The sequence below is a fragment of the Macrobrachium nipponense genome, chromosome 7, assembly GCF_015104395.2.
Source record: "Macrobrachium nipponense isolate FS-2020 chromosome 7, ASM1510439v2, whole genome shotgun sequence".
Taxonomy (NCBI): Eukaryota; Metazoa; Arthropoda; class Malacostraca; order Decapoda; family Palaemonidae; genus Macrobrachium; species Macrobrachium nipponense.
In genome coordinates this window covers 47,507,849-47,519,999 of record NC_061109.1, presented here as the reverse complement: position 1 = coordinate 47,519,999, position 12,151 = coordinate 47,507,849, and positions in this window count along the sequence as shown.

The following is a 12,151-nucleotide window of genomic DNA, read 5'->3' as shown; positions in this document are numbered from 1 at the left end:
ATCAAGTGCTCAAATTTTTTGCTCGGCATGGATTTAGTTAAGAAAGTGAATAACGTGCTGTGAAGGATGTAAAGGGGTGTTTGGTTGCTTCATTTCCTTAGTTTTAAGTGTTACCATAACCAGTTTTGTTGTTCTGTGGTGGTAGGTAATGAGACCACCATGGCATATGTTGGTTGATATCCTTTGTAATGAAGTTCAAGTTTTGTTGTTCTGTAGTGGTAGTTCCTGGACCTGCTTGGCATATGTTGGTTGGTCTTCATAATGAAGCGGTTCAGCAGCAGGAAAGCAAGACCAAAAGATGTTTGCTTGTTTCTTTTGAAGTGTATTACTCCTACCTTCAGTACTGCCAAAATTTTATTTTTCCTTCTTCCTCCAGACAGCACAAAATCTCTCCCTATCTTCTGCTTGTTCTCTTCTAGCTTGCCAAGGTAGGTTACCCACCTAAAGGTTGATGACCAGCATGCATTCTTTGATAATATTGACTCAAGTGTGCTCTCATTGGGTGAGACTGCCATATGTGATCATGGTTTGTCTTTTGCATACCTCAGCTTCATTGCTAGCGTTTTTGGACTACTGACTTGTGTGTCCACTAGGTACATATTCTGAGCACCGTCTTTCTCTACTATTTATGTTAAGGCACTCCATGCTGTTGATTCTCTTGCAGTAGTTGTCTTGCCTGTGGAGGCTCTACTCCTCTGACACTACTTCAATACCTAGCATGTTTTCTGCTGTATCTGAAGTGCATAAGACTTTTGGACAGAATAAGTTTAAGTAATAAAGTACCAATCATCTTCCTCCTCATCTTCTAGTGCTTTTTTTTCTTGTAGGGAGAAGTCACCTCAAAAGTCCCTCACAATACGTTCCATTGAACTTTGATTTAGCACCTTCCTTTTTTTGGTGGGTAGGTGGTGATATTTGTTCATCAAGGGGTGGGATTGACACCAAGCTCTTATAGTTGTACATGGAGAAATGACTCCCTGTTTCTTTCCGAGGCACAAAGACTGCCCCAGACTTTTACCCTGTTCATACTTGTATCAAGGTACTAAGAGAAGAGTTGTTGGTGGCTTCTCACCAAGTATGTGATCCCTAGATCACACACATACAGACAGAAGGTTCACATGTGGCTGTCAGCACTTTTCAGATATGGCTTGGTCTTATAGTGATCTGTATGCGAGTAAAGTTGGTGACCATCATGCTGTGCAGTGGTTGTTTAGAACTTTCACTTTATGCATGCATGCGTAATCCACGTCATGATGATCTATACAAGTTTGATTGTGCAGACCCTCAGGAGGCAGTGCCTGTTACGTCTAAATCTTCCTGTGGACACATAAGTGATCCCCGAATTGTGTGTGTAGACAAGGGGTTCACATACAGAAAGTTAGTGCATTACTATGCTGCTGAGTATTGAAGTGAATCAAAGGCATGTGATCAAGCAGCCATTTGGTGTTATCTTGGTTTATCCAAGATTCAAAGTGTGCATGTGCATTCTATTAAAAACCTCACATAAATAGTTATACGTACAGTCAAGTTTTGAAATAAATACACTCAGTCATTCTATAGCATAGATTCTTTCCAGATTTCACTGCTATTGTTTTTTTTATGGTTGGAGACATCGGTTGGATGATTTCATAGGTATATTAATTGAGAATTTAGATTCCTAGTAAATTACACATTTTCAACACCAATGCTTCAGGGGCGTCATTTCATTTTTCCTTGTTGGGGGGGTGGGGGCAAAGGTTTATTTGAGGCCCCCCTCTCCTGAAAAGGGGGGTTGGCGAGCGAGGCTGTAAGACGCCTCCCCAGAAACTTTTTAGAAATAACAAAATAGGAGCAATTTGAAGCCATTTGTAAAGAAAATTTGAAGAATTTTTATTCTTTAAAAAATGCTGTACATCAAATTTTGAGATAATAAATGAAGATGAAAAGGTAGTGGAAATTTCTAAACAAATCAAGTTATAAACTATAGTATTGGTCCTAGAATATGTGCAGTTTAACATGTTGCATTAAATATAGCTCACTACCTACAAAGGGTCATTCAGGAAAACAAGAAAAGTTTATGTGAACAGGAAGATCTTAGTTTGAGAAAGTGTGTAGATAAAATGCAACATAACTTTAACAAGGTTCATCTAAAGAAATTTCAAAATAAACATATGCTTCTTGCATTTCAAATATTATCTACTGGATTAGTTGATACCTCCTTGATCTTACTTTTGCAAAATTATTAACCAGTCTGTCATAGGTGAGATTTTTAACAAGCTCCTTTTCCGAGGCCATGCGAAGCAAGTCATTCAAGCGTTTATAGATATGTTTTCACTAAACTAAGCTCTGAAGACAGTCCTTCATTACTGAAAGGACAATGAGAATTTTAACAATTTTAAAAATGTCTTGAGTAGGCACATTCTAGTGGTTTGAGTTCATCCATCATACAATCCAAACCAATTCTTAGGCTTTTCATTCTTATTAAGAAAGGGGCTCTTTACAACAGAAATCCGGGTATTTAGAAGGATTTCATCCATGTGTATTATCCTTATGAAACTCTACTATGGTAGACAGTTTCTTATAATTTAAAAAGTCATTAGAATTACAGTCAGGTGCATTCATCGCTGCTATCAGTGGCATATTATGAGTGAATCTATCATCTATCTCGGAGAAAAATCTGTATTATGTCAAAATAGATTCTTTTGAATGATACCTCAAAAGCAAGACTTGTATTGTCCTTTACTCATTCCAACAGTGGCATCAGTTAAAAAGTTTTTTTTTAACTTGGATGAGTTCGTTTGGATCCTCTTGGGTCTGCCTGCTTGATTGGAGGTTGTATCAATCTCAGATGCAATAGAAAAAAAATCCTAGCCTTGTTGGAGATATTAGAGAAATCATCTGTTCTCAAGACCTGTCAGGTCATTAATTCATTTGTGACTAAAAGGATGAGATGTCTGAGCTCTTAAAGAAAACTGCCATCTCTTATGTTTTTAACGGGCAACTATTATATGTTATATATTATTTATATTGGTTGTTCCGAACATCTTAAAAATACCTAATTTAGATTAATCCCTTGCTACACTTCAACCTTATTTATATTTTTTTCGACACATTGTTTCGTGAACGGTGACCTTATACTAATTGTATACATAAAAATATATACATATAGATATTTTCCCATCGCTGATTTGGAGTTCCCCCTAGAAAGCATGAGGGGAGCGCCCCACACTTCCCCCCCTGAAATGACGCCCCTGCAATGCTTTGGATTCTAAGAAAAAAAATTAACAGTAACAATATCCAGTCTCCTAGAATTGTGCTGGGAGACATCATCTTGAATGCTTAGTTAATAATCAAATGGTTTGAAGATAAACCCCTACTATTATTATCATTCCCAAGATTTACCGGCAGCTTTTATGAGTAAAGAGCTGTTGCTGCCACAAGGCCAGCTTAATGTAACAATAATAACAGCAGTTCTGAAGTTACCAACTTCAAAGAAGTACCTACCAGTGCCATTATCTGGAAATGGTTTAATGGCGGTTCAGAAATTTCTCAGCTACTACCGATGGCGCTTAGTGAAGGTGGTGTGGAGTGTGGACTACATTGATGGAAATCTGTGCGAAATCTGTATTGATCTGAGTGCGCTGTTGTTTGATGGTTGTGTCCTTTTTTTAGGAGTCACTTTTTTTTTTGTATGGGTGTTGGGGGAGTTGGAAGAAAAGGCATTATAAATTCATAGTACTAACTATATTACCAAAGTTTTGCTGTTGCGTACGGCAGAATGGGAAAATGGTAACTGTAATCAGGTTCTTGTAACTAAACTAAAGGCATGATATTTATCGAACAGAAATTCCTGCATTAAACCTTTCATTAATACAAGAAATTATATCGAGTTCAAAATTAATCTTAATTATCATCCCCTTTTGATCTCTTAGTGCCGTAAAGTGCTTCTGATGTTGAAATTATTAAAGTAATTTAATCAGCACATCGACATTGGCAATATTAGTTTTCGGTCATTGCACTCTTAAAGCATGACATTAATAGTTTTCGGTCATTCCACTCTAAAGCACATTGAGATTAGTTTGAGGTTTCTCCGTTTTCTTTGTTACGATGAACTTTGAGGTTATTCCATTTTCTTTAAGTTTCAATTTTTTTCTAAAACGTCAAGTCGCAACGATTGATGTGTCAAGGGTTTTCCCTTTAAATTGGATACTTATGAAAAGACAGAAAAGGGACAGATCACATGGTGACTCCACTCTCCAAATTTACTTTAGTGATGGAAAGGCAGAGATACATAAATGATAGGCAGTTAGTTGTTTGATTTTCAAATCTCTGTTCATCGTTGATTTCAGCTAACCCTTCTGAAGCGTATTCGGATATTATCTCTCATTTTATTTCTGTCGAAAAAACTTGCTTCCTCCATCAGTCCACTTGAGTTTAAACTAAACGAATGCGTTGGAAAGATTTGTGTTTATCGTAGTTCCGAGTTTATTTTGATAGCGAGTGTTATCAATTTATACTTAATATTTTTCCATTTTCATTCTTATGCATAAATCCATCTAGAAACAAACCTTGCAAGCTAGATTTTAATTTGTCTGAAGGGAATTTATACTCTTCGAGTAAAGTCAGCTGTAGTTTATGACGATTCAGAGTTAATTCACAGCTTAATCGAGTGAAGGTTTGGTATAGTTCTATGATTAGGTAATAATCATAGAACTATACCAAAACGGATTTTTTACTATTTGAGGGAATTAATTACCATACGATTTGATGACTATATTGGTATCTCTCGGACCTTATGATTAGCAAGGGATTAAGTTCAGACCCTGTAAATAGCACATAGAGAAGGACTTAGTCATCAGAAGACCAATAGTAATGTTAATTAAGCATAGTTAAACAAATGGTAATCAAACAAGTGTTACTCATTCAAAACACCTGAGAATGAAAATTAGAAATATTTATTTATTTATTTATTATAGCTATTATTATTTGTTGTTGTTGTGATTCGCTAGGGAAATCTTGTAATGACCAATGAAGAACGTCAGCCCGGTAAGTTGTAGTGCTTTCTCTCCATTGAAGTGGGCTTAAATCGTTTTAAAATTTTGGCCGAAGAGTGATGTCGACCAGGTTGTGGTCTACTTTTCGAGTATTAAGTTTCTTGGTCCATTCTTGTAACGTGAATTTCTCTCTCTCTCTCTCTCTGTACACCTCACGTGGTGCACTATAGGCACCATTAATAAAGGATGTTTGCAGTGTTCCTTCGGCTCTTTGCGGCTCCCACTTTTTTTCTTTTTTTTTTTTTTTTTTTTTTTTTTTTTTTTTTTTTTTTTTACCTATCGCTATACCACCATTTCCGCTTCCTTTCTTCCCTCAGCCATCCAAACGCTTAATGACGATAAAGTTGTTTATGTAGCCCAAATGATTGAAGTGCCTTCTGCCTGGTTGGTCCTGTATCGAAACCTTGACAACTATTGTTTTTGTATAGTTTTTTTCTTTTAAGTAGTATATATATATATATATATATATATATATATATATATATATATATATATATATAATATGAATATATGCGTGTGTGTGTTTGTGTGTGCGCGCGCGTTCTGGGTGGGGACGGGGGAGGATTAGTGCAAATTATGCATTATGGTACCAGTCCTATAAGTTGTATTGTGCGGAATCGAACATTATCGTCTAATCTCCGTCCAGGATCCCTCCAGACCTGCTTAAGCGGTCATGTACAGTTGGACACAGGTTTCCCTGGTACACCGTCTTGCGAGACTTCGAAAAATTACATGGTAACAGTGTTTACTGAGGGAGATGGGGGGGAGAACCCCTTCTCTGCTAACAAGAGTTCCACCAATAAGTTCTGGAGTTCATTTGGTGGGCGGAGTTATTAGGAATGGTTGGAGAAAGCACACACACACACACACACACACACACGGAGTAAAAAAAAAAATCTGAGCAGTTGTAATGAAGATTGTTGACTCACTTGTAAGATAAGTTTCTTTATTAAGGTTCCATTTAACTTTCGGCCAAGACGTTATCTTACAACCGTGTCTATTATTATATATCGGTCATATTCATTACACAGTACTTAAAATTGATCAACATTTTAAAGTTATATTGGTATTGCTGAAAATCACGAACATCATAATAGGATAGTTTAACCTTATCACGTAAGCCAAGTTTACAGCATTGGTTGCAGTGCGTTTCCTCTCTCTCTCTCTCTTCTCGACGTCTCTCCTCTCGATCTCTCTCTCTCTCTTATACTAGCAACTTTTCTCTCTCATCTCTCTCTCTCTCTCATCTCTCTCGTCCTCTCTTATACTAATAACTTTTCTTCTCTCTCTCCTCTCTCTCTCCTCGCTCTCGTCGTCTTCCATCCTCTCCATCTCTTCTCTTCTCTCTCTCTATCTCTCTCTCTCTCTCTTATACTAGCTAACTTTCTCTGCTCTCCTCTCTCTCTTCTCTCTCTCTCTCTCTCTCTCCTTCCTCTCTCTCTCTCTTCTCAGCTATACTAGCTAACTTAGTGATAAGAAAAACCCCTGCGCTCAGTATGCAGTTCTAATATGTCATTAGTGTATTCAGGAGAGGATCAGTGACCCAATAATATCGAAGACTGCCCTTCCTGACAATACCCATAAGCATAACCAAAGCAAAGAAATTTCTCATCTCTAATACTGTAATGTCATAAACTCTTGTTCTCTTGAGTGTTCGCTTGATATATTACCCCATTTCATAACAAGAAATTAACGACTGGATCTCTCTACAGTCAGTTCCATTATAGAATAGTTAAAAATAGAGTAAAAAAACTTTATTCCTGATATACAATCATCGAAATCGAAGGTGTGCGGCAAAAAATTATCGCCACCAATCTTTGACACACAGGATTAGCTGGTTTGACGTTTCTGACAACCTCCTAGGCCACCCTTACCTCCCCTACCCCGCGCAGGTCATACAAATGGAAGACGAGCAGTGCAAACGGCCAGCAAGACCTCTAATAAGGCACTAAGTAGTACAGAATCAATATCGATACATTAAGCTATGAAGGCGCACAAAATTAAAAACTTAAGAACGTCACATGACGTAAACAACATGTGTGGGACGACTTCTGCCAAACACGTCATATGGACGTGGTGGTTGACCTTTTAAGGGTTAACTGTTGTTTTTTTTTTTCATTTTTTCTAAAATTATGTATGCACTGATATATTATAGACTATATATTTCGTTGACCTCAGGTGATAGGTGAAGTCATTTGGGCTTTCCTTCTAGTGGCTGACATAAAGAGAGTATCATCTACTGAATTCACAGTTACCTTTTAAAATGTCCCACAGAGCATATGACCCCTATACTCAGAAACGACAACGACAGCCAAAAAATATGCCACATTTTTACTCTTGTTCATATAACTTAGGTTTTACCAAAGATACATTGAAAATATCAGAAAGATTAAAAGCATTACATTTCAAATAATGGAAACTATTTTAATAGACTCCAAGAAGCTAATAAGCGAAAATAAGTGGCGAAGTATCATATCTGTTGTTGTATAAATTTTGATAGGGCTTCTGCCCTCTGCTAGTAGTATTCGTTAGTCTCCAAACGAACAGCGCAGATCGTCGCTCTACGAGAAAGTGGGCTTTCAATAGGTGCTGTTGCACAGCGTCTTGACGTCTCCCCTACAAGAGTAAATAAATGGAAAAGGAGGCAAGCTTTGACTGGGAAATTGACCGACTTTGGATAGCATTTATTTATTTCATTTATTTATTAATTTCTTAAACTGTAAACCCTATAAACCTTATAAACCCGTGAAATTATGAAACCTAAATTACAGTTGCCTTGGTCCTGTTGAACTCAAATAGTGATTCTTTCTCTTTACTTCCCAGAATACCAAATAGCGTTCCCATAAGTAAACAGGCTATAAATAATCTTGATTATCTAGGTATCTGCATGTTAATTACGCATTTCAGTTCGAAGACCTCCACCACGAATGACCACCCGTTAGGATAACGACGACATTCGACGAGCAGCATAAGATCCTTTTACCAATACTATTACTATTTGTGAACGTCTGGCATTAAATGTTTAGGCTATGACGGTGCGAAGACGTCTGCATGACGTAGGAATACCTCATAGAATTCCTGCCAAGAAGGAATTTCTCGGCATCGTGCTGATAGGCTTGCCTTCGTTCAACAGTTTGTGGGGGAGGATATGGAATTTTGGTCTCGATTCGTATGCAGTGACGAAAGGTCTTTTACTAGCAGAAGTCACGGCAGAATACATAACTGAAGACCGAGTAATATAAGGCGAGTTTAAAATCATTAATAACAGTCAGACATAATAATTATAAGCAAGGGTAATATTATAATCAAAAGAATAATTTTGTCAATAACCATGTATTTTCCGCTAATTGAATTATTATATTGCCACGAGAAGTGTGAAAATAAAAATTCTTCATTGAAAACCCCCATTAGTTCTACTATGGCCAGCTTTCAGGCATTAAGCAAATGCATTATTAATGTTATGAATAATCACGTAGGCAAACTTATAATATAGAGTACAGCCTGTTTACTGAATTAAAGAATATCATATCATAACGGACCGTTGCAGATCAAACTTTATGCTATTATAAGTGTTAATCCTTGCAGATGAATAAACATTCTTAACTTATTGCAAGGGTTGTTACTTAGCATTTTATTTCCCCAAAAGATATATAGAATTATTTTCCCTATTACGAAAAGCAAAGCGTAAATTGTTAAAAATTAAATTTTTTCCCTTCAGATACTACAGAAGAAATTTACGAGGTGACCAGGAATGGGCATGTCACAGTAAACGTGTGGGGCTGGATCTTCTTACATTATATGGATGATATCACCGGGATTGAGTGGAGGTTCACTGGTGAAAAATACATTGAAATTCTTCAGGATTTCTAACTTCTTTCACTTCAACAGCGGAATTATTCCTCCCCACCTGCTCCTGTCATTTTCATTCACGACCGCTGCCCCATCCATACGGCCAGAATAGTCCAGGAATGGTTTCAAGGTCGAGAGGATCTGCAGTTGCTTGACTGGCCAAGTAAGGATACAGACATGAACCTCACTGAGAACATTTAGGCTAATTTGGTAAAATAAATTGGGGGAGCCTGAGAGGAGAGGAGACCAGATCAAATTATGAACCTCTGGGAACACATTGGAAACTCTTCCACAACCGACCACGGATCGTCAGAAACCATGAATCTTCTATGCCTAACAGATTGCAAGAGGTGATCTAGAAGGAAGTGGCTGGACTTCTCACTAATATTTAAAAATAAATGTAAAATTGAGTGTGTATATTTGGATTACCCCATGGCTTCCGCTGAACTTCCATGTCGTATAATGTAAAAAAAAAATCGCAAACAGACCTATGCATATCGTTTAGCTCCAGGTGATGATTATTATAATTTATTTAATAGAAAGGTGAATTTGATATTTTAAAGGAGTTCAAGATCTAAAGGGAATTTCGCTACCCTGATTTTTTCTTAAAAAATTATCTAAAAAGAGAACCCTAGGACAATATCATCAAACTACATTTCTCCAAATAGCTCTTTCCACAATGGACAGGTAAATGACTGAAGGGGCTGTTTAACAATAGAGACGTCTGTCTCTTATCCTCACACGAATGATGATAAGAGCGAAAGGAATTTCTGTCCGTATGACATTAAAACATATATCAATTATTATATTAGAAAATATAAGCCAAGTAGATATGTTTATTCATATCATGTAATAATTATTGTAATAATCGCGTGTAGGGAATAACCTCTACAGTATATTCAAGAGGGAATACAAACCCAACCATGAATACACGAAACCTCTGAATATCAACAATTGTTTATCATTGGCAAACGAATTAAGTTTACCATATGGGAATGGTTAAAAGTTTGCACCAAGTTTGGGAGTCCTCCTTCACTTTCCATTGTGGAATTTTCTCTGTCCCTAGTAGTTTCATTTTGATTCCTCAGTAACGTCTAGTCTCTCTCTCTCTCTCTCTCTCTCTCTCTCTCTCCTCTTCTCTCCTTTTCATTCTATATGTAATTACAAGAGAGAGTGAGTTTAACCCAATCCTTCTTCTTGTAATTGTTGTTGTATTCAGAAAATCTACAGTACTATAATAATATTAGGATAAACACTAAAAACACGTAGGCATTCAAGATAAACAAGAAAATATTTCAAGTGGAGCTTTTCGTTAGCCATACACTCTATCCACGAGCATATCTAGTACTTCGTCCACTCATCGGGGTCGCAACAGGCCCACCTTACCCCTAGCCCCCCACCCATTTCAGTTGTAGCAAAGCAAGACTGAGGACATCGGTACAGCAAAAGCAAGAAGCTTGTCAGTTTGAATTACATTTTAGAATTCCAAAACCTGTAAGACGCCTTAACAACAAGAACTTTATCCCCGACACCACTCCCCCCCCCTCCCGAAAAAATATATATGCATATATTAGTTTAGTCAAGATTAAAGGGTGTAATGACATATCAAAACTGCACTTACTTTAAGCGCAGGGTCAGTGTGTTATTTCTAGATGACATGTCACTTTAAAGTAGACTAATATGGTGGGAGAGGGGGAAGAAGAGAGGAGCTAAGGTGTCGGACACTTAAAACACGTTCACTGAGTTTTTTGGGTATGTTCAATGAAGTGTTGCTACGCTTCTCTTTATAGCTTCCTATTATATTATTCGTAGGAAACGCACTGCAACCGATACTATAAACTTGGCTTACGTGATAAGGTTGAAATATCCTGTTATGATGTTCGTGATTCTCTCCAATACCAATATAACTCTAAAATTTTGATTAATTTTAAGTATTGCGTAATGAATATGACCGATATATAATAACAGACACGGTGCACGGTGGTAAGATAACGACATAGACGAAAGTTAAATGGAATCTTAATAAACAAACTTATATTAAAAGTGAGACAGTAATCTTAGTTACAGCAATATACCCTGCTCAGATTTTTTTTTCACTCCGTGTGTGTGTGTGTGTGTGTGTGTTTCTCCAACCATACCTAATGACTCCTCCCACTGAAAGAATTCCAGAGCATATTGGTGGAACTCTTGCTAAGAGAGGAAGAGTCCTCCCCCCATCCCCCTCAGTAAACACTGTTACCATATAATTTTTCGAAGTCCCTCAGGAAGGTGTACCAGGGAAACCTGTGTCCAACTGTACGTGCCTGTAGTCTAAGACCACAGAAAAAAAAAAAATTAGCCTTTTATATTTTTTAGGCTGTGCCCATAGAAAACAGACTTACAAACACTCCTGTTCTTAGTAGAAAGATAAAATGCAATATATTGAGAATTATTGGATGAATGTTATTAAGAAAATGACATTCTGCCTTGGATTTATGAATCTCCCGCATTTTTTTATAATCTCTAGCAAAAGTTTCAGGTAGGGTCGACAGGTCGACACAACAGTTAGCCTTTTATATTCTTTAGGCAACACAGAAAACAGTTGTCCCTTTATATTCTGTATGCTATGTCCCTAGAAAACAGTTAGCCCTTTATATTTTTAAGTCTATGCCCACAGAAAACAGCCTTTTATATTCTTTAGCCTCTCCACAGAAAACAGTTATCCATTATGTTCTGTAGGCTATGTCCACAGATAACAGTTAGCCTTTTATATTCTTGAGGCTATGTCCACAGAAAACAGTTAGCCTTTTATATTCATTAGGCTATGCTCACAGGAAACTGTAAGCCTTTTATGTTCTTTAGGCTTTGCCCACAGAAAACAGTTAGCCCTTTATATTCTGTAGGCTATGTTCACAGAAAACAGTTAGATCGTTATATTCTTTAGTCTATATCCAGAGGAAACTGTTAGCTTTTTATATTCTTATGACTTGCAACGAAGGCAACTTTGACACTGGATTTAAGGCCAGATTTGTTCAAACAGATTTTAATGATACATTCGACTTGGTTCTTTGAGGTATTTACTTGAAAGCTTAACGTTTTTCAAGTATCCTGTTTGGTGTACCAAAGTAGTGGTCTAGGATCTTTGTTTTTCTTCATCGTTACAAGTGGGATGGTTTGTGACTTAGACTAGAGAATAAAGGAATGCTCTTGTTGTGGGCATTCGCTCCCGTAATATGCTACTGGTTTGATTAATTGTTCGCGCCAGGGGCAGATGCGTATGTAGTTTTCCT